The following is a 24,961-nucleotide window of genomic DNA, read 5'->3' as shown; positions in this document are numbered from 1 at the left end:
TGGTTGCATTGTCTGAAGGATGGCAACACGTTTCTTGAGGGTTGATTTCCACTGAGTCATCCCCTGAGCAGGGCAGAGGGATGTTCACCTGCTATCACATCTTCTGCTTTGGCAGGTTAACTAGGAAATCTGTTTTCAAAGCCTGCCCCGGGGAGGAGAGGGCATCAAGTCTTTATTTTTGAATGCTGGAAAGTGTGAGAAGCTGTGGCAGCTCAAAGAAAAGCAAATAAAAGAAAACTACTGTTTCTTACTCTGGATTTTTATGGAATTGTATTCTGCTTTAGTGAGGTTTTTGGGTTTTTTTTATTCCGAGATCTGCTTTTCTCAATGGCCCACTTGCCCATCCTTTCTTTAATACACTTACTTGTTAGGCATCCATGATTTCTGATACTACAATAGGGTTTTCCTTTGAATTCTCTCTGCATGGTTTATGTTCTGTTGGTTGCACAGCTTTCCAAGGTGATCCTCAGCCACGCAGCCTGCTCTCATGCAGGGTGGGGGCTTGGGGTGCAGCATTTGGTCACAGGAGAAGTGTCCCTCCTGAGCATCCATGTGTCTGGGGCACTGAGCAGCTAGAGACACAATACTTAATTCGGCACAATGTTTGCTCTTAGCTGGCTTTTCTTGAATGCTTCAGATGTGGGTGAGGGAGGGGCAGCGGATCTGTGTTTGTGGAACACTGCATTCCCTTCTGTCCTCTTCCCTTTGACTTCATGCTCTTGTTCACGCACTGCTTGTGACGTGTGGCCTTTGCATGACTAAAAGTGCAGGCATGTGGACGTGAGGCTGCTGGGTGGGAGGAACGTGTCCGTGGACCTGTGCAGTGGGGTGTGCCCAGCACTGCAGCCCAGGTACCCAAAGTGGGTGCCAATCACCCAGGAAGGCTGTGGAGTGTGGTCCTCATGTGCTTCAAAGAGTTGAAGTGGCCTGATCTGACAGGACCACAGGTGCTGCTTCTTGGATCATAGGTTTAGGTTGATGGTACAGGTCCCAGCATCCATACAAGGAGGGAAAATCCATCTTCAAAAGCTGCTTCTGAGGAATGGGTCACAAGTTTCCTGGCTTGGTTGGCAAGGGTGTTCTTATAAGGAAGGAAATAAGAGATTGGCCCTATAGTGAGGTGGCCTCGTGTTTTGGCTGTCTTGTGTAAGAGGCAGCGTTGGAAGGAGTTAAACTGCACATGGTCTGTGGAAAACTTAGGCTTGCAGAGTAACCCAGAAGCAGGATGAGTTGCAGAAAGTTGGTGGTGTTATGGAAAAGAGAAAGGGATGGTAGAAAATAAATCTCAATTCAGTATAAATCATAGTTAAGTGGTGCTTCACTATGTCTGTGTTGATGTCTGAACATGTACATATGTTGTCTCTTCTTAAATGCGTGACCTTACGTGGCTTGGAGGAGCAGAGAAAATGTCACAAATAATCCCCTGTAGAAATTATGGAGTGAAGCAACACTTAAGATTCTGGATCATTTCAAAATGTCTCCATAGCCAAAAGAGTGGCCCCTGCTCTCTGTGCACTCTGACCCTGCAGGCTGTCAGCTCTGAAGAGTTCAACCTCCTTTTGTACTGGTAGGAAATATATGTTGGATGATTTGAGGATAAAGGGTTAATTTTATGGCATTTCAGGGTACAAGTTGATATGTTCATAAATCAGTTTGACAGTCAATTTCTCGCTGTTCTCTAATCAGAAGTTTGTTGTTTAGGCTGCTGTAGATACTTTCCTAGTCTCTGGTAATGCTGATAAAACACCTAGAATAAGCAGAATGAAGCCTGGTTTTCTGATACATCTGTGTTTTGCTTGTACTCAGGCAGGTAGGTAGTTCATTCCCACAATGTCTCCTTATGTAGCTTTCTATTTGTATGCTGTCCTTTTGGTTTATTTGTTATAAAACTAAATTACATTTTAGTTTAGCAGGACCTCAAAAACAACAGAAGTCAAACAGAAACCTTAAAAGGATCAACCCAAAATGACTTTGTATTTCCCATTGTGGTTAACTTAGATGTTGGTTAGGTAATAAAGTCATATTCAGAAGTAAGAAATATCCTATGGATTTCACCAGAGACCCAGATAATGTCTTTTGGGGTGACTGTTGTGGAGTACTGGGCAGCTCTCAGCTGTTCCATGCCAGGAAGTGAAAATGCCATAAAAAGGAAGCAGCATAAGGTTCACTGAGAATTTCAGTACTACATCACAGACACCAGTTTTGCTTTATGAAGGTCTAGGGTCTCACTCTTACTTGATATTATTGAACATGCAGGTTACATTATTCTCAGCTGACCATAACCAATGCACAAGAAATCTTATGGCTAAAGAGGAATTCTGAGATTTTTCCACAAAGCAAAAGTTCTGCAGAGTTTGACATAGAAGTGGAGAAAAGTGACCAAAGGGATAGATTTAGCTTAGATACTAGGAAGAAATTTTTTACTCTGAGGGTGGTGAGACTGGCAGAGGTTGCCCAGAGGAGCTGTGGCTGCCCCATCCCTGGGAGTGTCCAGGGTTGAGCAGGGCTTGGAACAACCTGGTATAGTGGAAAGTGTCCCTGCCTGTGACAGGGGTTTGGAACTACATGGTCTTTATGGTACCTTTCAACCCAAACCTGGGTCTATGACCTGAGCCTTAATCCTTGTTTCGTGTGTGTCAGCTGGTGGTGAAATTAACTTGTTTCATTCTGCTCGGCACATGTTTATTTTTGCAACTCCATATGCTGCTCTAACAGATCTTTATTATTGCTTGTTAAGTTCAGCGGTGCTTTTAGTGATTGCAGAAAACATAAACATCCTCTGTGACTTTGTTAGACATACAGTGCAAACTTTTTGTTGACTTGAAGGCTGTTCCTCGGGTCAGTGAGCACTGCAAGCAGCAGTCAGGACACTGTACACCCACAACTGCGAGGATATGAGAAACAGAAAGGAATTGTCTTGTTACCTCATTTAAGTGCCTTCTCTCTGTAAGCTCTCGAGTGTGTGGTGTTTTATCTTTACCCTTTCCCCTCTCAGTTAACAGAGCTGGACGTGCTTGTCCAGCTGTTCCAGCTGCCTTGTTCAGTGGGCAGGAAATGGTGATGTGGTGGAAATTAGGCAATTCTGCCGAGTGCAACCAAAAGGATCTCTGATCTCTTCCACAGCAGCCGCTTCTGGATAAAACGTAAGAGTCAAGTCATTCAGATACTTCTGTAACCACAATCTGTGTAACGAACAAGGTGGCTACACTTGAATTTTTCTGGGGGTCTGAATAGGTTGCTTCAGTGGATGTGTGAGAGCTGCTATGTTACTGTAAAGGCAATATTTGTGTATCTAAAACTCTGAAGTTAGACATCAACGGTTTCACTTCCTTTTGGCATTTTGTGATCATACAGTCAGGATTATATTATGCTCTAAAATGTTGCTGTGAAAAGTTTTTTCAGTTTCTCAGACCTTCTAGACTATTCCAGTCCTGCCCTTGCTAGCACATCTGAGTCCTTCCTGGTCTGTCTTAGTAAATCCTTATTTCTCTGTTCCCTTCTTCCTTTGTTAGATTTTTCTAGACTACAGTGTAGTGATTTTGGTGTAACTTCAATTGTTGGATAAATGCAAGGGGAGGAAGGTGAGTGAAATATGAGAATTGGGACAGAGAAAATACGGATATGTGAAGAAATGGAAAATAGTATTGACTGGCTTAGTTTGCAAGTAGACTAAGTGTATTATTATTATTGGCCCCGCTGTAATTTAAGGTTCCATGACGTTCTCTCACAATGAAATAGAAGCAAATACAGTAATACACTCTTAGGTGACTGAGTTGACTTGGGCAGTGATAACACCAGCTTTGAGCAGATTTGATCCAGCCTGGTTAGCAGCTGTGACGTGGTGGTGCTGCAGCTGCAGAGCTGTGGGCACTGCTGGGTGGGGATGAGGTGCTGCTCTCTGGCTCCGCGTGAGCGACGTGGCAGCGGCAGATCTGTCCTTTCACTTGGGGAGGGAAAAGCGAAGCCTTGGCCTGCTGCCTGGGCTAACCTCACATGGCAAGCAAAGGATTTGCATTGGAGTTAGAAAGTATATGGGAATGGCAGATTGGATCTGTCAGCTTCCCTCCTCTTCTGTCCTCGGAAGAGTTACTTTCCATTAATTATGGATATGTCATTTTTTATTTTTTTTTAAAATGTCTTGGCTGTGTGGAGCAAGTGAGGTGTAACTGTGGTCTGCTGGTTCCCTGAAGGGTTCTCCCAGGATGGCTGCCTGGGCAGGAGGTTTCTCTCTACTTGGGCAGGGGTGCAGTGAGGTCCTGCCTTGTTCCTCCTTCTGCTCCTATTGCCTGGCAAGTGCAAGATAATTTGAGGGAGCTGTATGCAAAGTGTAGGGGATTCAAATGAAGAAAACTTTTTCTTAAAAATTTTGCAGATGATTTGACTGGTTCTTCAGTGAGTATTTTATGTTGGCTACATATTATATAAAGTATCACTGATTTAGTATTTTTGCATATCCCTGCTTTTCTTAGAAAATGTTTTGCAATGTTCAACTCGTGCATTTTTGAAAGGATTTGGCAGATGAGAAAGGGAAGCAACAACTCTTCTCTCATCATACGCAAAATACACAGCTGGAAGGAAGAAACAGATAAATACAATTTTTATCTATTCTAGTATATTAGACAAAGGTTTTCTTTGTTTTTCTGCCAACATCAGCTCTTCCTGACCTTTGTGATCAATATTAGCACTGGAGTTTCTTCAAGCAGATATGGAGACTTCGTTGTGCAACTGCTCAACCAGAGTGTGAACGTGGTCTGATAGTGGTTATACAGCCATGAAGAAAGGTACCCACCCAAGGGGGGAATCTTATTTTGCTTTTAATAGAGATGGGAAGGGAGATAAACACTATTTTGCAAGTCCTTCTGGGATTTGTTTTGGAAAGTGTATGCATTCTGATCACCTATGTTAGTGAAAGATGGGTAAATTTGAAGTGGTAAAGTTACAGGTGAGGGTTACAAGCATGACTGGAAGTGTGGAAAGCCTTTCTCGTAAGATGAGATGGAGAAATATTTTACAGGAAAGAGGTTCCAATGAACTTTACTATCTCTAAATCCATCAGAGAGGTAAACACTGAAGGCATACAGGACTGTTTTAAGCCAAAAGCCAGTGCTGGCAGATGAACGTGTGGATGCAAGATGTCAGTAAATAAAAACTTCTTTAGAATTTATCAAGCAGCTTAGTCCAAAACCCAGCCCAGCTATCTAAACAGGAGCCAACTTATGGCATGCAGAAAGACCCAAGTACTTTTAATGTAAGGGCTTAATGCAAGGCTATTAAAGAATATGTGACTGTGATATTCCATATATGAATAAGGAGTGTGCAAGTGGCACATGGATTTCAAGTGAGAGAGCAGAGAACCCGGAATATACTCTGACAAAAGTACCGTGAGCATTCATTACAACTGCAAAATTTATAAATCTAATCCTTATTTTTTTAATGTACTGAACAGTATGGCTGCAATCCTGATGGAATTTCACTTTCATGTTCTGTTGCTTTTATTGGTAGAAGGTCCTGATGTAGCATAGTTCCAGGAAAGGAGATGGGCAGCTTTCAAAGAGCTTTGAACGTCAGGTCAAACAATAAAGGTACTTTCCAAAAGCGGTGGATCACTTATCAAAGTGAAGAGGTTTGTATCCAAAACTTTACCAATGATAATCTCTAGGAAAGAGTATGTTAATTCTTCAGATAATCACAGGCTTCAAAGCAAAATCAGAATGCAAGATAATTTTTGTTTACACTTTGTCTTAGGGGGAAAAAAAAAGTAACAAGGTCAGGCTTATACAAATGTGAATTTAAATATTTAAAAATCAAAGTGCCTGAATTTGTTTGCTGGTAGAAGATGGAAGCTATACTGAAATACAAGGTAAAGGTTTTTTTAAAAAGTTAAATTGGTGAACAAATGTGCAGTGCCAAAGTAGAAATACTTTCATTGATAAGGAAAGGAAAATTTAAATTTGGTCATCTGCAACTTCAGAAGTGGTTGTAAAACCAGCAAATTGCTAGTTCTGCTTGCACCAGGAATCTGGAAAAGGAAAAAATCATCATGTAGAGAAGGTATTATCCAGCTAATTGCTTGGTAGCTACACTGAAATAGCTTTAATACTGACCTGTGGTGTTCCCCTTTTCCAGCAGAAATGCTTTTGTGTCAGGCAGAAATTAATGTTTCTTTGGAGAGAGGAGGATGCAGTGAGTCCTGCAGACTTTCATCTGAGCCTTTTCTTCTGCAACGGGAGTCACAGAAACTTGTTGACAAAGCTGTTTTCTGTGATACAATTGAGGTTTTTGTTTGGGGTGGTGTCTTTTTTTGTCCTAAAGAGTCAGGTTTTACTTAAATATATCATCAACACTCATTTAAACTTGTGATGTGCTTTTTCTAGAGCTGCTTGGGGGGTAAAAGTAGTTTTAATTATCTTTATGCTAATGCACAAGAACTGGGAGCTTGTTTCTATCCATCAGTGCTGGAAACTGAAACAAAAGCCAAGCAAACTTGCAGATGGTTGCAGATCCTGGATCCCAGCCACTGCCCGATGCCTCTGTCATTTGCTGCTTACAAAACAGTGTGCTGGGCGTGTGAGTGTGGACTTTGCCTTGCCTGTGCCGGGCTGTGAGCCTGGGCTTTGCCTTTGTCAGCAGCAGAAGGAGGAAGGTGAACCCCGCGGGGTCCCCAGCCTTTGGCCAGGGCTCCTTGCCAGCGACGTAAGGATTGGCTTGGGAGTTCTCCAGGGTTATAAAACACCCAGCTGTTGAACTTTTAAAAGTTGTGTGACTGGGCAGCTGGGAGCTCGGATGGGCTGGAGGATGAGCTGTATTTGACGGAGGAACAATGGTTTCACAAGCGCGCACACGTACTCCCCTCACCCCCCTTCTGGGGCCATGGGTGTGCACTATCTGAAATCCTGGTGCTAATTAAAAATCACAATAAGCCAGTGCACTTAAAACTGGGTTTTCTTGGTTTGGTTTTTTGTTGTTTTGTTGGTTTTTTTTTTTTTAATTTAAAACTGCTCTGGCTGGGGAGGTAATGGAACAACTGGGAACAGCATCTCACATTGTGGCCACTTGCTCGGTCGTGGCTGAGTTGGTGCAGAGTATGTTGGAGTTGATTTTTATCGTTCCAATGGGACTTCAGCCTACTGTGGCAGGGGAAAAGTTAACACAGGCAACAAGAACTAACTCAGCTTCCACTGAAAGGGCTGGTGGGAGGCCAGGAGCTGACTGGAAGAACCTGGCTGGGAATGGGGCAGAGGGAGCATCCCTGGGCAGGTTGGCAGAGCCAGGAGCACAGCAGAAGTGATCAGTGGGGCTTTATTTAATGCTGGCTGGGTAGTGTGGTTTAGTTTGTCTCACCCACAAACTGCTAAGCATTTCCTGATTTGGGAAGGTCAATATGAAAAAACTTGCAGTGTAAAGCTGTAGTTTTTAATGTGGACAGTCAAACAGATCCTGTGAAGTGATAATTAGTGTTACTGGCCAGGGCAGGCTGTCAGTTTTAGTAGGAAATCATTAAATAAACACTGGTGAATAACCAGTATGCTAGTTCTTCTTCCCTTGGAAGAGACCAGAGCACTAACAGGGGTGATGTGTTTCATTATTCCCATTTTGCAGCTGAGAAAACAAGACACAGAGGCAAAAATACAGGAGATACTCTGGGGCTTGTTTCAGTTGAGGCTGGACTAGAAATCTTATTAGTGGTCTGCACATGTCTGGGGGTTTCCCTCCCCAACACAGCTCTTGACAAGTGCCCGTGTGCAGTTCCTACCTCTGAAAGCCTCTCCTGGAGGAGGTTTCCTTGGCAAGAGGGCAATAACTACTTGCCTTCTGCTCAGCATATTATATTGTATCTATAGGAAGCCTTTGTGCAAGGCTGACTTGCTGTGGGTAGGAGGACAAGAACCGTTCCCTTACAAATGCCAACTAGGTCTTTGCAAACTAATAAAATTGTCAGTAGGCAGTATAGCATATACCTGATTTAGTAAGGTTATAGTTCTTTTTTAGAAAGGATAAAGTTATCGTGGCTTACTTGTAATTTATATTTCTGGTGAGCACATGAAGTCATGTTTCCATAAGAGGAGGAAATACTGCTCACTTCCCCTGGCTGATTCCATCTACTTCAGTAGCTAATCTTTGGATTTTCATTTCTAATGTTGTGCTCAACTCTGACTTTCCTGGCTCCTGCTTCTGCTCACTGGTTCTTACTGTTCTTTAATATCCAGTTCTTGTTTGCCCTGGGACCATATAAAAATTCCAGCCCTTTGAGAGGGCTGCTGTGCCATGTGTTGGGCAGTGGGGCATGTCTGCACCCCCTGGCTGATTCACACCCGGTGTTATCAGCTCCCAGATTAATCTGTGGTCAGTTGGCTGGCCAGCTTTTAATACATTGGAGAGATTTCGTTTTGATTGTGCAGTGTGACCTCTTTTATCAGTGTTGCGTGGTACCAGGTGAGACGCTGGCAAAGGAACACACATGTGCTAACACAGCTATCTCCAGCCAAAGGTGTAATCATGGCCGAAACCACACTTAGATTTGTTTGACAGGACCTGTTTTATATAGAATCACAGTGCTGATTATTTTCCTATCTTTGCATTTCTTATCAATGGAATCCTTCATTGACTTTTGATTGTTTTATCTGAACGCTGTGTCTTACTAATGGGGTGTAATTGCACTGGGCAGCCTGCTTCCCTCTCGGCTGCTGGTGCTGGGTTAATGCAGTCTCTCTCTGCTCCATCCCTCTGCATCAGTGTGTCCTGTTGTTGGCAGTTGGTCAGGCACTTCTTTAAAAGCTCAAATCAAAACTTAATTGAAAGATTTTGGGGCTGACTTGCCCACTAGGGTAAGTCAACAAGTGCATTTTGTGGCTCTTCCAAATACCAAAGGGAAGAGTTTGTTACATTATTTTCCTCTGCATTATTCGCTCTATTTTCACTTCTGCTTTGCAGTGGGGTTATGCCACTATTACAGTTCAATCCTCCTTAGTTTGTTCTAGAATGCAGCTCATTTTCTGTTTTCTTGCAAGTCATGGTTATTTTTCTTTGTCTGACTTGTGTTGACTTTAGCCTTGGTTTCACTTACTGAATTTCTGTACTACTTTCACTATCTATTCTTAGCTTCCCTCTTGTACCCCTTTTTATGCTGCATTACATTTTTATTCTTACCATCGTATCAGGATAGGATTTTAGTTTAAGTTTCCCCCTTTGTCAAACAAGGGAATCATAATTTTTCAAGTTGTTTTTTCTGGAGAAAAGAAACCACTTACAATTGTAGATAAATTTTTTGAAGTCTGTTTTCCCCCTCAGTTCTCATCAGTTTTGGGAAATTAGCATTTGTTGTTCTAAACCTAAACTGCATGTACTGACTCCAATTAATCTCCCTCTAATAGCATTTGATTGCTGTGGTGATTCAAAAGTTCTCATGGGATGATTCTGACTGGCTTTGTGAAGATGAAACTTGCAGCTGTTGTGTATTGAGTGCACAAGTCACAAGGATGATAAAACACTGAGGTTTTTTCACACATCTTATATAGGTTAAGTATGTATGGTGCAGGAAGTTTTCTTTGCTCTTGAGCTATGTTTGAATTCCGTTTGTGGTGTAAATCAAATAATTCTCTAAGTACGTTGTTGTCACTGGGGGAAGGAAATGGTTTCACAAGTGTTTGCCTGCCGTACAGAACTTGGAGGAGTAGTTCAAGTAGTTAAACATAATGATATTAAAAAAGAAGCTGCTGAGATCCAGCTCCATGTACATATCAGTAGATAAAATACTACTGATGCACATCAGAGTGTGAGTTTGTGCCCTGATGACACAGCCCTGAGTTGGTGCTGCTACTGAAAGGTCAGTCCTGCCTCCCACTCCCTTTATTCTTGTTTTGGCTCAGTGAGTCAAACTCCCTGGGCTGCTCTGGAAGCCAACCTTGAATATCTGTCTCCCTTTGCTGCTGGCTGAGGGCCATCCTGGCACAGGCAGCGAGGGTCAAGTGAGGCTCCTGCTGTACCTGAGTGGGGCACAGTGTGTCCTGGGACACCTCCTGTGCCTGCTGCCCCAGTGCTCCCCAGCAGGCAGGGACGTTCTGCTGGGGTGGACTGCAGAGGAGAGCCATCCTTGTTAAATGGACAAAAAGCGTATTGTGCTTTGCCTCTGGTCTTTTAGCACTTGTGCTGTTTGAAATCAACATCTGTGGTTGTTCTCCCTGAGCACCACCTCCCATGCTGAAGAAGGGTTAACAGAAGGTAAGTGCAAAAGTGCTACAGATGCAGTCTCATTGTCTCCTCAGTGCTCTGCTGTGTGTGTGGGGCAGCTTGTTCTGAGGACTCCTTAGCAGGTGATGTGCCAGTTAAAAGAACCAGCTCAACTACCTGGTTTTCATTTAAATTACATGTTCATTTTAGCTATCTGTCCCAGTAACTAATTTTCCTTCCTTTGAAGCTGTCTCTGCTTTTGTTTCTCATGTTTGAAGAGATGGGCTTGCACATTCCCTGTATGAAAGGGCATCAAAAAAGATCTTCTCTCAACAGCTTGAGACAGAGATCTGTCTGTCTTCATATTTTACTCACTGCAAAGCAGGTTACACTGGCTAGCAGGCACCCAGCCTGGCTGTAACAGTGTGTGCAGCAGGAGCACATGGACTGTGTCTGGAAAAAGGCTCTGCCATGGGCAGGGGTCCATCCTGGCCTCTCCCATGGACAGGGCGTCCCTGGCAGCCCCCATGACCTGTGTCTCCTGCTTTGTTTGAATTCTGCCTTAACTCTGTGTGGTAAGGGTATCTCCTAATTACTCACTGCTAAAACTTAGTGTTTAATAGCTACTTAGAGGCAGAACTTGGATGGGAAGGAAGAGTTTATAGATAAAAGTTGGTCATTTCTTTGTTAATTAAAGTCTGTCTTTTCTCAAGGATAATTAGTGCAGTATTGGCAAGAGAGAAACAAAAGTTCAGACAGAACACAGCTGAGCTGTAATCTGCTTATGTTAGAGCCTGAAATAGCAAAGGGTGTGTTTGACTTGAAGTGCTTGTCCACAGATCTTTTACTCCTGTCCTTATGGGGGAAGGGATAGCAAGCTTTGAAGTGCAGGCACAACTCTAACGCTGGAATACCAAGGTATGAATGGATAACAGAAAGGTAACAGGTACCTTAGAGGCAGAGGTGTGTGTTGGATTCCAGGTGGTGGAAAGAACTACTAGATTATTAACATCTACTTTAATATGCTGGTTGGAAATCTTAGCTACTGGGACACATCCAAAAAAAAAAAAAAAGGCTGAGATACGGAGCAACAATTAATGAGATCTGTTTGGTTTTTCCACTCAAGAATGTAGCCCCCAGGTCCTGTTTCCCTCTGTGTGTGTACGTGGAGGTCTGCTCTTACAGCAGTGGGCTCAGTTGAGTTCAGCTGGGGTCCACAGGGTCACCTGCACCAGGGCTGCTGTCCCCTCGCTGCTGTTCCTCACTCACATCCTGGGACACCCTGCTTTGGCAGCAGGCTTTGTCTGCCCAAGGCTGGCTGAAGGATTTCAGTGAAGGCATGAGAGAGAGCTGGGATGCCAGACTGCAGATGGGAAGGTCTGTGTAATGCAGAAGGAATTCCAAGCATCTTTTTGGTTAATTCTGTTTTTTGGAGGACTGTTAATGTGGCTTGATGGGAACTTGCATGTTGAGTGAAGCTTAAGGCTTCTTGAGTATTTCTAAAAATGGTTTTCTAAAGGCTTCCTTAAAATCTCTTTAAATTGAAAATTACTGTACTTAAGATAACTCAAAAAAGCCCAATCTTTTTACCTTCATTATTTTCACGAAACTATTGATAATATCTTGGCAAATACTCTGACATTTAATCTATTTTACTCCTAATGAGAAAGAGCCCAGAGTCCATCTGATTGAATTAAATTCATGCATTCCTACTCAAGGACTGAATTTTATTGAATTTAGTATGCTGTACTGAAAATGCCTTAATTTTTATAACAATTGCTTTGATATTATAAGGAAAGACTTATTTCCATTTTCAAGTGCTACAGCATTTCTCTGCAGAATGTGCTGGTGTTATTTCCAGGACACCTGGAAGGATTTGGGATGCTTGTTTGGATTTTGGATGTTGTTACCGAAGTAGCGATGGTGACATATAATTAAAAAGAAAACAACTAAAGCCAGCTTATCAGAAAAAAGCTTCAGAAATGTTCATTGTATTTGGCACTTAGTGTCTATGAAACTGAATTTGGAAAAATGTCTCAGGGGACTTTATAGCCTCTGAAATGCTCCATTACCTTTTTTGTTTCCCTCACCTTCATATGGATGCTTGTTTTCTGTAGTGGTTTTTCAGGTTGGAACAAAAATGGGAATTTGACAAGCATGTAGGTGGCCTTCTTCCTGATGCATATCAGCAGAGCTTCATTGTTTTCAAGACATTTATGCCTAAAACACTTCAGTTTTTAAGCTGTTAAAATTGTCAGTGATCTGATCAGCTTCGATGGCTTGTGTTTAGATTTTACATCCACAATTGAGAATGTCAGTGTTGGAGTGTGTTTGAGTGGCAAAGAAATGCAGTAATGGAGATGAAGGTTTTTGAAAGAAATTATCCCCTGATGAATTATTACCAGTCCAGTTTCTCAAGAGACTTAATGACTTTGCAGATTGATGCTGCTGTGAGAATAAATGCTGAGTATACAGGAGAGTATACAATTTCTACAGATATTGGAGAAAACCTCAAAAAAACCTCCTTTTTTGGATATAATGTCTTCAAATTAATTGTTTCGCATAAAATTGTCTTAAAGGAGGCTTTGAATCTTGTGAATTCTGTTCAAGTTTGTCATTTAACCTCAATGGACTAAAAATATTCAGTGAAACTCACTGGAAAGACTTTAACCATTTTTGTGTTAAAGACTAACTTTTTCTCTTCAGTTTTATTCAGCAGTGGTGTTTAGTTGGATTGCTTAGACTAAATTAGCAAGTGGTATGGTTTTTCTTTATAGGTCTGTAGTGTGTTGTACAGCTGAACTGAAGATATATAATTAGACACTTCATTTTGCTTCCATTCCACATCTTTTAGCTAATTAGTTCTTGGGTTGCTTTATTTTGCATTACGTTGTTTTCATTTGATTAAGTACACTTCTCTAAGGGTACAGAATTAAGAACATACTAATTGCACAACAATTTTGGCATGTGTAGGTTGCCTCAGTGTCACCTAAGGACAAAGATTTCTCTGCTTACATTGTTGGCTCTCTTCTTTTTATGCCCTGTGGGCAGATGTGTCAGAGCAGACACTGTGCTCTCCAAAATCTCTTCCTTGCTCCTGCAGTCTAGTCAGAGCTTGTTGGCAATGTCTAATGTAGCTTCTTGCCCTTGGAAATTTCTTGATTTCAGCTTTTAAATGTTCAGACCCACTAGTTTGGTGAAGTTTCGTGGGTGTGGAGGGTTGGTGATGGGATAAAAAGGCGATCTCAGAGCAGAGACCCAAAGGTATTGTCAATCCAACACTGTGAGTTTTGCCTGGAGAAACCATCAGGCTTCACCTGGGAGCTGCCATGAGGTGGATGGGCAGTTGTGATGCTCTCTGCTGGCTGGGAGGAACTTTTGATTGTGGGTATTGCTGGGACTATAAAATATTTGAGCAGAATATTTCTAGAAGCAGGTTTCCCCCAGGCACTGAGTGTTCCGGAATAAACATGACTTTATTATAAAGTGCTTGCTCTGTGCTTGTGAGCAGATCAAGACGTCCTTTTTTTTTGCATTTTACTTTGAACATCAGTTATTGATGTGAGGCACCGAGTAGACTCTAACCTGTGCCAGCTAAAAAGGGAAGCCAATAGAAATGAGAAACACTACAATTAAACTTTTGTTGCTGCAGTGCTGACTGAAGCCTGAGTGTGTCCAAGCATGTGGTGTTCAGACAAGATACATATTTCTCTCTGTGGAACTGCTTTTCAAAGGGAGTACTTGCTCTTATGAAAACTGTGGCCATAGTTGAGTAAATAGCTTTAGGTGTGTTCTGCCATGAGAAGAGGTGCAGGTGGTATCTGTTGTGAAAGTCATGATTTCTCTCTTCTATCCAATGTAGCTATTTAAAACTTTAATTGTACATTTATATTTGGTCTCAGTTAATCAAACCCCTTTGAATATACTTACACCTGTCAAGGTTGGTGTCCAGTTAGTGGGCAGTGCTGCTGGTTGTTGTGGTCTTTGGGTGTGAAGTTGAACATTGCCCTAAGACAGAGTTAGGAGAGTCAGTACCTCCATGTCCATGAGCTGACACAAGGGCCAGTGCACAGGGACCTTCCCTTGGAATGGGTCTTCCTGTACCCATGAACTTGTCAGATGTTGCAAGTGTAATTAATTGGAATGAGAATATCCTTTGGCTAAGGCTGTATTAGAACACTCCAAGAAACGCCGTAATTTTTGGCATACTAAAAATGGCAGCTGGTTTTATTTTGAGATCTTCTACAGGAGCATTAGCCCCTTGTTGTCTCCAGTAAAACCACAGTGATTTGGTGTTCTTGTAAAGAAAATGTATTTAAATAGAGACCAGTGAAGATGTAAAGCATAAGCATTTTTTACTACTGAGGCTAGATTTGGGTGCCTATTAAAAGAATAAGTGGCACTCAAAAACCTTTAGAGAAATGTATTTTAAAAAGGTCCAAATGTCATGGCTGTGGTTTTGTTCTGTCAGTATTAGTGCTTTTATTTCTTGAAATGCTTTCTTTTTTTCCCTGTGGAACAGATGCCCTCATTCCAGAGGTGGCAGCCTTGGCTCTACCTCAACTGCTCCTTTGCATTTAGCTTTGGATGTTGCCTGTTCTCATAGGAAGAGACAGAAAGCTACTGAAGTGTCAGAGTGCCTTGAAGGGATTGAATCCTGATTTTAATGGGTTTGATTAAGATTTGCCTGCCTTTAGTTAAGAAGTGTAAGCTGCTGACTCCTGCCAAAAAGTTAGACGTGAATCGTCAACTTTGCTATTGTTTCATGGCGCTTGAAGCTGGCCATGCAGCGAAGAGTTGCACAGCAGGTGGGTGGTGGTGTGACTACCCCTGGTATCTATGTTGTGTAATTTAGATGTCCTCATTAAAAATTTGAGATTTCTGTACAGTTGCTGTTACCCACAGAAGTCTAATTAACAATGTGTTTGTAGGGCCCCTAGCTGGTCTCATGGGAACCCCAGTTTGGGGTTGGGATGAGCCCAGGGGCTGCTTGAGAAGCTGTCAAACTTTCTTTGACAACAACCTGTCCATTACCATAACTTGTGGCCCATTCCAGGGGTGAGCTGGCTCTGTAACAGGACAGCTGGTGGAGCTCCCCAGCATGAGCTGGATCCGTGCCGCTCGTCCCCGCTCCCCTCGTGCCGGCGCTGCTGGCAGCTGCCTGCCACAACTGGGATCTGGCTCTGCAAGTGGGACAGGATGTTTGCTTTTGTGGAGTGCAGTTGTTGAGGAAATTAAACCAAGTGATCTCTGAAAGGGCAAGCCACCTACATCAGATTAGGCCATTAAGATGAGGGTTGTGGGCATACTTTAAAGCACCTTATCAGGAGACTTTGGGGAGGATGTGCTCCTGATAGCCAGCGGTGCTTGGAAAGCTGTGTTGCGTCACGTCTCTTTGGACTGTGGAGGTGGCTGGGGTTGAGTACACAGAAAAGGGAAATCTTGAAGAAATCTGAAGGAGCTGGTATATCCAAAGCTGTGAGGCTGGAATCCTGGGGGGATATGCAGTGGGAGGCCCTTTCCTGGCCACCCCAAGGCGTTGCACACGCTCTTGCATGCTGGCAGCTGGCCTGTGCAGTGACAGATCAGGAGGAATGCGCAGCATTTTAAGTGTCATAAAGCTGGATATCCTTTGCTCAGGATATTTCCTGTCCTCAAGAATTTGTTTTTCAACACTATTAGTGGCAGAAAATCCACAAAATGGAACTTGGGGAAGGAAACTTGTACATTGCAGAAGATGAGCTCCTTAATTTTCCCATCTTAAACGATGAGATAAGCTTTGGAGAACAAAAAAATACACGCCCTTTAAGTACTGGGAAGCCACCAGCATGCCCAGTTGCACATAGAATATTCAGTGATTTTTAGTTATTGCTGTCAACAGTGTACAGCAATTAACCACAAGTTTAGTATAAAAATGAGACTTTTGAACATTGTTGATTAAAATGGTATTTAATTCCGAAGAGGGCTTAGTCTTGGGACAGGGATAGCCAGAGCAAAGCTCTCCTGACTGACTTGCATCAGGCTCTGTTGCATGTTCTGCCTTTGCATTCATTAATGAATTAAAGCCTAAATCATAAAGCAGGATTTAATTGGTGATTTGTGATCTTGGTTAATCCCATAGTGAAAGTAAAGCGTGCTTAGCACTGCTGCCACGGCTCCCCCATTGACAGCGGGGCCGCCACCGCTGGAGCAGCAGAGAAGTGCTTGTAGCTTCCTGCTAGGAAAATACCTTTGTGAGGCTGTTTGTGTATGCTTCCTTCTGTAAACTCCAGATAGAATTCACTCGATCCCATGAATGTGGCTGCGTGTTCTGGAGTAGCTGTTGTGAACAAAGACCTTTGGCTATTAAATACAATGAGAATTTATTGTTTACCATCTACTTTCCTGTTTGTATGTGTGTTTCTAGCAACAAGTATTTTCATAAAGGATTCATTTTCCTGTAAGATTCTCAAACTTAGCAGCATGTATTTGGCAATTCAGTAAAATTTGTGGGAGGAAGGCAGTGTAATGAAGAGGTGAGGCATTAGTGAACTACTCTGTTCCTATCTTCCCCATGCTAATAAAAAGAGAAAATAATTCTGTAGGTGTGTGGCATTCTTAAGGTTGATAGCTGGAATTTGTTTTTGGAAACATGAGGATTATGGTGTGTCTGAATTTAACCCATTTTCCCTGCACCCCAGCACCCAAGAGAAGGTTTAGTGAAAGAACACTGAACTTACCATGCTGAGATTGCACTTTTTGAGGCTGGAGTAACGTGTTATAACAGAAATCCAAGTTGATGAGAACATTTTACTTGTGATGCAAAAATGATGTGGAATCTTTGGTATGTGCCAGTGGCAGGAGCTGTGCTCCCTGGAACGCTGTAAGGCTCTGGCATGCAGGCGTGCTGGGAGTCAGGGCTCAAGGACATACTGTCAGCCCTCACAGGATTTGGTAGCAGGTTAAATCCAGGAAAAAAGAGAGGGAGAACTTGAGATTTTGCTCTTGGCCACTTTAGTAGTTCTTTGAACTTGCTTATTTCTGAACACGGCTTAAAGCATTCCAAGGGTCTTAGGATAGATGAAGGTATTTATACCCATTATGTAGATGAACGTGTATGTATGTGTTTATATGTACATTCCTCATGACTTGTGATAGCAAACCTCTGATTAGATATGGGAAGAGCAGGACCCTGATTGAAGCCCAAAGGAGATAAAATTGCCAAGGGAAGCTGCAAAAGTATTTACCAGATTTATTGTATTGATGGAGATTGGCCTGACACTGTTGTACTGAACAGAACCCATCTTGTCTTGGTTTTGGGGCCACTGGCATGTCTTGAGATGCTGCAGTTTGGAACCAGCAGTGAGTTTTATGCACTTGCTCTGCATGGTCATATCTTCTTGCCACTGATTAGGTTTCTTGAATTCATATTTTAAAAAATCTTTGACTTCTGCATTGTGTTTGACTATGTGCTATACTGATTTTAACGTAAGTGCCTAAAATAAAGACTTTATCCTTTGTCTGGCATAGCTATTTATATTTGGGATGGGGAGCTCACTTGCTGTAGTTCTACATTACCAGTTTGCCAGTGACTGAGTAACTTGATGACAAATGTAGATCCCTGTTACAGTATCAGTTACAAGTCTGACAGCTGGTATATAATGTTTTACTGCATTACATTTCTTTTCCTATACTGATTCTTCCTAGAGGGAATGGTGACTTCTGAGAGTGAATTTCCAGTCTGTTAGCTGGTCTAAAAATCCTACTGGCTCTTCAGCTAAGTATCTGTGATGTTGGATACCTCCATTTTTTAAAATCAGCCTTCTGCTAATCTTCAGGAATTCTTAATCCTTTTAAAACCTCAGTGATGCTTCAGTATTAATGCTGTAAGCAGAATGCAGTCAAGGATTCACAACTGCTTTTTCTTTGTTTATTACTAGCCTGAGTACTGTGTCTACAGGTAGGAGGCTCAACCCACTACTGTTTGTCACAAGAAGTAAATTACTAGTAACAGAGTGGCTTTCCATAATTTGATCAATTAAAGAAGTGTTCAAAAAAAGCCTTAAAGACTAATGTACCTTGACATGTTCTTAATAATAAACATTATAATATGCTCAATTTAGATGAATATGGATAGTTCAGACCAAGTACTGAGATCACTGTACCACTGATGTATATCCAAGAGAAGGGGGGAAAATCAGAGCATCTCTGAAGCTTCAGATTTAAAAGTTGTGTCAAGTTGAGGTTCTGATGGAAATGATAATAAATCTTGTTTTGCACTTCCTTAAACAGAGAAGATGCTGAAGGTAAAGCAGCTGGTAGTTACACTGAATTTCACAGTACTAACTTCAGAGTATTTCAAACTGTGGTGGACAATGCTGATGACTTTCTGCAGAGCTGTAGCACTGACTCAGATGAGTTGTGCTCTAACGGGCTCTGTGAGCTGTAGGGTACCTCTGGCACTCGTGGGATGGTCAGGGGCAATCTGTGATTTAGATTATTCATATAGCAGGGCTTGATGTAGCAGTACGTGGGAACACAGAGCAAGGTTAGAGAAAAAAAAATCTTATGGTTAAAGTTTCATCTGGGGTGATGGAAGAAAAATAGACCAAATTCATTAAGGATGAGGGAATTTCCTTAGTGAGCACTGGGAGGAGGATGAGGTGCTGAACAGGTGTTTTGTATTGTGGCGTTTCTCTGCAGCATGCACCACTGCTCATGTTCTCATCAGCAGGTTAAACCTCCCCTGAACACCCAGACTGTTTTTCTGTACCAACCTGGAGTTATGATTAGGGACTAGAGAGACAAATGGGAGGAGGAATATGTTCACATGAGAGAGAGGAGGAGTGCATTTTCTTTCTACATGGGTCTATTACTTTTGGGAATCTTTATAAAAATTGTTGCACGGACATGTCATCTTCCTCCCCTGCCCCAAAAGTAATATGCCATGGTGGAGGTAGAGAATATCAGTTTTACTTATTTTTTAAACCAGATATTAACGTTTCAAATGATGACAGAGTTCCTCACCTTAGAAACTGGGGAACAAAAGCAATCTGCTTGAATCTCTGGGACCTGTGAAGCCTTTAGCTGGGAGAACAACTGATATTAATGGGTAGGTGTTTGTCACTGATTAAATGTGTACTGTATTGTTAAGGTAGATATCTGTATGGGCTCTGTGTTGCCAAAATGTGACTGAACTGGGTCAGAATGTAAATATTAAAGAATTGAGATTGTGCAGTACTTTCGGTGATAGCACCTGGGTGTTCCAGCTTATTCACACAAACTGAGTGTGCCTCGATAGAGCTCCCCGGGAATAAAATCTTGTCGGGTCATGTGTCACTTCTGTCATTCAGGTAAAATTGAGCACAACTAAATTTGACTAGGAAAGCTTTTTTTCTTGCTCAAGTCCTGTGCTGATGCGGTCAGAACCCTGCAGGCAAACTCCTGCATTTGCTGATATTCTGATGTTTCTGCCTCCACTATCAAAGAAAAGCTGCTGTCAAGCCACATTGAATTTTTCAAATTTATTTATATACATATATACTGTATTTGTATATTTGACCTCAACTCAGTGTAACATTCTTTGCTCCATCAGGATTTCTCTGAGTTTTTCTTGCAATAGGCAAAGTGAGATGTGATGTCCAGGAAAAGCTGAAGGCTGTCAGGGCATGTAATGGTAAAATCTTTTATATTTATTAAAAATACTGTAGGAAAAAACCCTCCAGAGAATTAGCCTTTCTTGTAGTTTCAGTCTTTTTATCACTTGGCTTTCTTCCAGTTGAGTTATGAGATGGGTTTTCTTATATTTGAAGGACTTGTATCTTTTGTTCTCACCTGTTTATTGACATTCTGTGGGTGAACTATACATTGTACCTTTTCCCCAAATCCCCAGAACTGCTTGCTGTTAATTTTCCCCACTCCCATATGCTAACCAAGCTCATTTCTTGAAATTCAGGTTTACATATTCTAGGAGGCAAGGCTATTGTTTTTTCTGTGCCTTTCTGAAATACTTTAATTTTTGAATTCTAACAGGAATTATAAATAAAAAAAATTTTTAGAGAACATGGTAGGGTTTTTTTTTAAGTTTCTTCCCAGAAGGCTGAAATCCTGTGGATGGTTATTGCTGAAGATTATCACAGTCAAAAAGATTTTGCCTAACAAGACTCAAAGAGGAGCTGTGCTTTTTTAATGATGAGTTTGTTTCTGCTAGTCTGCTCTGAGCCTGTACAATGGATCTACCCCATGTTGTTAAGTGGCAAACAGGTTGTTTATGCCAGTCTGGGAAGCAGATGAAGCTGGAATAGTGTGATGTATCCTTGGGACTGGGAATGCTGTTACAGAGCCAGGGGTAGGGAAGGATGAACCCTGGTGTCTCCCAGAGCAGTAACAAAAGTGCATCTGTCTTAGGAATGCACAAACTCCTTTTTTTCCTCATGACAAAACCCCACTGATGCTTAGTAAGACCAACCTGTGCAGAGGACAACTTGGAATAGCTGCCCAGAGAAGTGGTGGAGTCCCCAGCCCTGCAGGTGCTGAAAAGATGTGTAAATGTGGCACGTAAGGACATGGTTTAGTGGCACAAATGACACTTCTTGGTTAACATTTGAACCCAGTGGTCTTCATGGTCTTTTCCAGCCTGAGCAATTCTGACTCTTCCTTTCTATGGATTTCTTATCTGTATTTGGATAGACTCTATATCCTGCACCTCTAAAGTTTGGCAAATGGTTATGGAAATTAATTTCCCTAAGTGTAACAAGGGAAAATGAAACTTCAGGTATATGTGACATGAAGCTTGAAAGTTGGTTTGCTTTCTGCTGCTTGTCTGTTTAAGTGTTTTTTGCTTGACTGGAATTTTGTCATCTAAAGGATGCGTAAAGTTCACTTGAGCTTCAAGGGTTTAATTAGCTTCATTGGAGCTGTGTGTGCTTGTATCAATAGGGAAATATAAAGAAGCATGACTGCCCTTTTTGATTAAATACAAACTTTGCATTAAAAAAAAATCAGTTTGCAGGAATTTACTTTCCTTTACTTAGCTCATCCTGGTTCTTACTATTGGCTTGTATATATGTCTTGATTTTCCACAGCTTTTTTTGAAGCCCCTTAATAATACTGCTCATACCTGAAAGCTGTAGTATCAAAGTCAATAGGTGAAATATTAGGCAACTTTAATTAACAAAGACTTGTAACTTAGTAATGAGTAACTCCTGTAACTCGTAGGATTGGAGCTGCTTTTAACTTCACCCAGGGTGGGAAGAGCATCTGTCCTGCTGGCACCATGCCTTGAACCTGCCTTTCAACCAACACTTCTGGGTTTGGTGTAGTTTTAAATGCTGCTGGTTTCATAATTCATAAGACAAGCTGTTCAGTACTTACTGTTTTTAGTATTATTAAAGACCAATACAGTTTATTGAGAATAATTTCATTCCATTGCCTGAATGATTTGGAAGAGTATGGGAATGATATTAGAAGGGTGAGGATTCAGAATTCAATTGGATACAGACCACCTGAGTGCTGGGTGACCCCACTGGATTGTCCTTGGTGTATAAACAGCACTTTGTTTCTCTGTCAGTCTGTGTTGCAAACTGTGCCCCACTTCAGAGAGGTAGCAAACCCCAAAGGTTTTCCCTTTTAAACCATTTCACTGATAAGCTGAGCTTTCTAGCTGCAGCAGGTGGCACATTCAGCACAGCATAGGTAAAGACTCTTTGTCTTCCCACCCCAAAGAAAACAAACCCCCTAGTATTATGCATTTAAAGATTTGGGGTTTTTTTCATTCACTGATGCTTTATTATCACTGGAGATAAAAATCAGATACCTGGAGTGGGAGAGGCTTTTTTCCTGTAAGGTCTGGATACCAAAATTACTCAATCAAAAATGAAATAATGACTTGACTTTTTGTGTGTGGCTTCTTTTTTTGCTGGTGAGTTTCAGGTCTTTATTTAAAGTAATTTTCTGTCTATCTCCAATTAGGAGAAGCCTTCGTAGGTATCATAGTGTCTTCATTTTCATGAAGCAGTTCAGAAAAGTAAAGAAATTCTGAAGAATGTACTTAATGTTCTGTGAAAGTGAGGGATGGTGTAATAAAGCTTCAACTTTTTCTCCTGATGCTGAAAAGTTACAGTGATGGGATTTGGGTGATGGGTCTTGGGTTGGTTTTCTTGTTAGTAATGTGGTTTAAGCACTTGGATTTTGTGAGCATGATGATAATAATGGGCTCAACTTTCCTCCTCCATGAGAAACCTCTCCGGCAGCCATCCAGAGGGTGCTCCCTTGCAGCGGCTGCCCCGTGTGAATGCCTGTTCTTGAATCCCAGGGTGGAATGGGAGATCTCTCCGGAGCGCTTTCCCACAATAACACAATGAGCCACTTTGTCAGCACAGCAGCGTCAGCCCGGAGTCAGGTTAGCGGGGAATGGCGACAGCAGCAAAGTTTGTGTTGCACAAAGGTGTGCTGAGACCTTGTTGGAAATGGGATTTGGTATGCAGGCTTTTCAAGAGCTGCAGATTGATATGATAGATAGCCCCCCCCCCCCCCCTTTTCTGTGCTTCGTAGTTTAATTAGGGGTAAAAAAAAAAAGTAATCCCCACCCCATTGATTCTAGTAGATTCCCTATTGCACAGGAACTCCAGGAGAGATAACCAAGGTCTTTGTGGTATTATTGCAGAGAGATTATTATTTGAGAGAGCAGAGTTGAAGGGGAGGGTATTTATCGACAAATGCTGTGCTTATCAACCTGTAACCATGATTAATACTTTGGCTGTTAAATGGAGGAAGAAAGCAAATAGATGAAGCATACCTGTGGCTTATCTGACTTTCACCTTCGTGCAAGAAGGTCTCTTTGCATAGAAGTTCTGCTTGTGTCCCTGGGCACATTTTTGGGCTTGCAGCCCTGATCTGGGGGAATTCCGTACTTAATAAAAGTATTAGGAGTGCATAAAGATGTACTCCAGCGCAAATGTTTGCAGGATCAGGGCCCAGTTTGTAGATGGGTGTAGGTCTGGACTGAAGGGAGTTGTTCCTCCTCACACAAATTGCTTCAAGCAAATAGCAGGCTATTCCAATTGTGTTTAAACTTACTGAAGATCTTGCTATAGACAGTGTGAATTTTTCTTGCAAATTGCTTTTGTCAGAGGCAAGGCAGAGTGCAGAGAACCTGAAAAGGGTGATCCTTTAGTTAGAAAGTGTGCAATATTGTCTCTGTTGTGTAGAATGGCTCTCTGCACTTAGGGGACCAGCCTGTGCTCTGGGTGGAGGGAGGGCTGTTTGGCCACTTTCATCCTCATCTCATTGCCCTGGTGATGGACCACAGCTGGAAGTGCTCTGGGCTTTCCTGCTGACCTGAGGAGAGGCAGTTGTCATCAAAGAATAACAGAATCACAGAGTGGTTTGTGCTGGAAGGAACCTTAAAGCTTCTTATTCTACTCTGGGCCATGGGCAGGGACACCTTCCACTATCCCAGGCTGCTCCAAGCCCTGTCCGGTCTGTCCTTGGACACTCCCAGGGATCCAGGGGCAGCCACAGCTTCTCTGGGCAGCCTGTGCCAGGGCTTCACCACCCTCACAGGGAAGAATTTCTTCCTAATTCTATAATCCAAGTCTACTCCTGCTTTGTCCCCATCCTGTTTCAAGTGACTTGTGGTCTTCTAGAAAAGCACAGAGATGCTGAGTGCAGTTGAGAGTGTATTGTACAGCTGGCAATTAAACAGCTCCCAGAACTCTCTTAACTCAAATGTCTCTAAGGGTGGACAAGCAGCAACAAATTAGCTTGAAATATTAATTGCTGCTTGTATTTTTGGAAGTGCATAAAATAATTTCTTATGAAATGAGGAAAAAAAGCTTGAAGTAGTTGCTATTTTAAAGCCAAGTTGTGCCAAAAGCAACACTAAAAATCACGGGAAGAAAGTAATTGGCCACTATTGTGCAAGAAGAGTTAAACTCAGCTTATGGCTGCTTAGAAGAATTACTGTGAAATAGTGTGAGAATTGTGTGCTTGAGAACTCCTCTATTTTTGCAGCTACATCCCTCGTGAGTCCCTTTATCCGTCGTGATTAATATGGAGGAAGGTGAGGAAAGAAAGGTGTGAGAACAAAGAAGGAAAGGACTATAAATAGCAAAAATGACTAGCTTAATTTTCAGATTGAAGAAAAAGCACAGAAAAACCCACATGGTGAGAGAGTTGTATACAAGGTGTCTCTGCAACTTGCTCTTCTATCAGCAGTGCAGGCTGTAGCCATGGTGTGTGTTTGCATGTTTTGGAATTGATTTTTGAGCAGCAGATGAATTTGCTGCTCTAATACTATTTGCAGAAGCGAGAATGCTGTGGAACCATTGGATTAGCTTGTCTGCCTGTGGCTTTTCTGCTCAGCCATAGCTAATATAAGCCTAATAAAAATTTTGAAGGTCTGTTTCACCCCTGGTGTATATTATTCCCTTAAATCTAGTTCCACAAGGCTTGCACATGAATATGATGGCCTTCAGGCACTGCACAGCCCAGGCGTGGGTGGTGGTGGGAGGGAGGGCAAGCTCGCTTTTCCTACATGAGTTTTCACAAGATTTCCCTCTGGCAAACCAAGGGGAAAAACCCCTAGTTGGGTGAAGTTTTCCTTTGGTAAAAGGTTCCTTTGTGTGCCAAGTTGCTTTATTCCAATATTTCATCAGAGTTATTATCTGCTGATTAGTTGTATTTGCCCTGTGAAATAAGACACTCCAGCATGATGCAGTCTGACTTGATATCCCCATTCCTGATGCTCATTTCTGGTACTTGTTTGAAGTTACTTGGTTATTCCATATCTTCCCAAGGTTAAGCTAGGAACCAA

General features: G+C 42.1%; 1 protein-coding gene across 3 annotated transcripts in view; it reads left to right on the top strand.

Moving 5' to 3' along the window:
* FNDC3B (fibronectin type III domain containing 3B) overlaps window positions 1–24,961 on the top strand; it is a 183,516-nt gene that overhangs the window by 5,945 nt on the left and 152,610 nt on the right. The window contains exon 1 of one of the 3 annotated variants that reach the window (XM_058844080.1): window positions 11,060–11,085. The exons of the other annotated variants lie outside the window; for them this stretch is intronic. The gene's annotated coding sequence lies outside the window, so the exon portion shown is untranslated. Of the gene's footprint in view, window positions 1–11,059; window positions 11,086–24,961 lie in introns of those variants that run through there. 3 annotated transcript variants of the gene reach the window in all.

The sequence above is a fragment of the Poecile atricapillus genome, chromosome 8 (assembly GCF_030490865.1).
Source record: "Poecile atricapillus isolate bPoeAtr1 chromosome 8, bPoeAtr1.hap1, whole genome shotgun sequence".
NCBI lineage: Eukaryota > Metazoa > Chordata > Aves > Passeriformes > Paridae > Poecile > Poecile atricapillus.
This window is presented reverse-complemented; position numbering and strand designations above follow the sequence as displayed.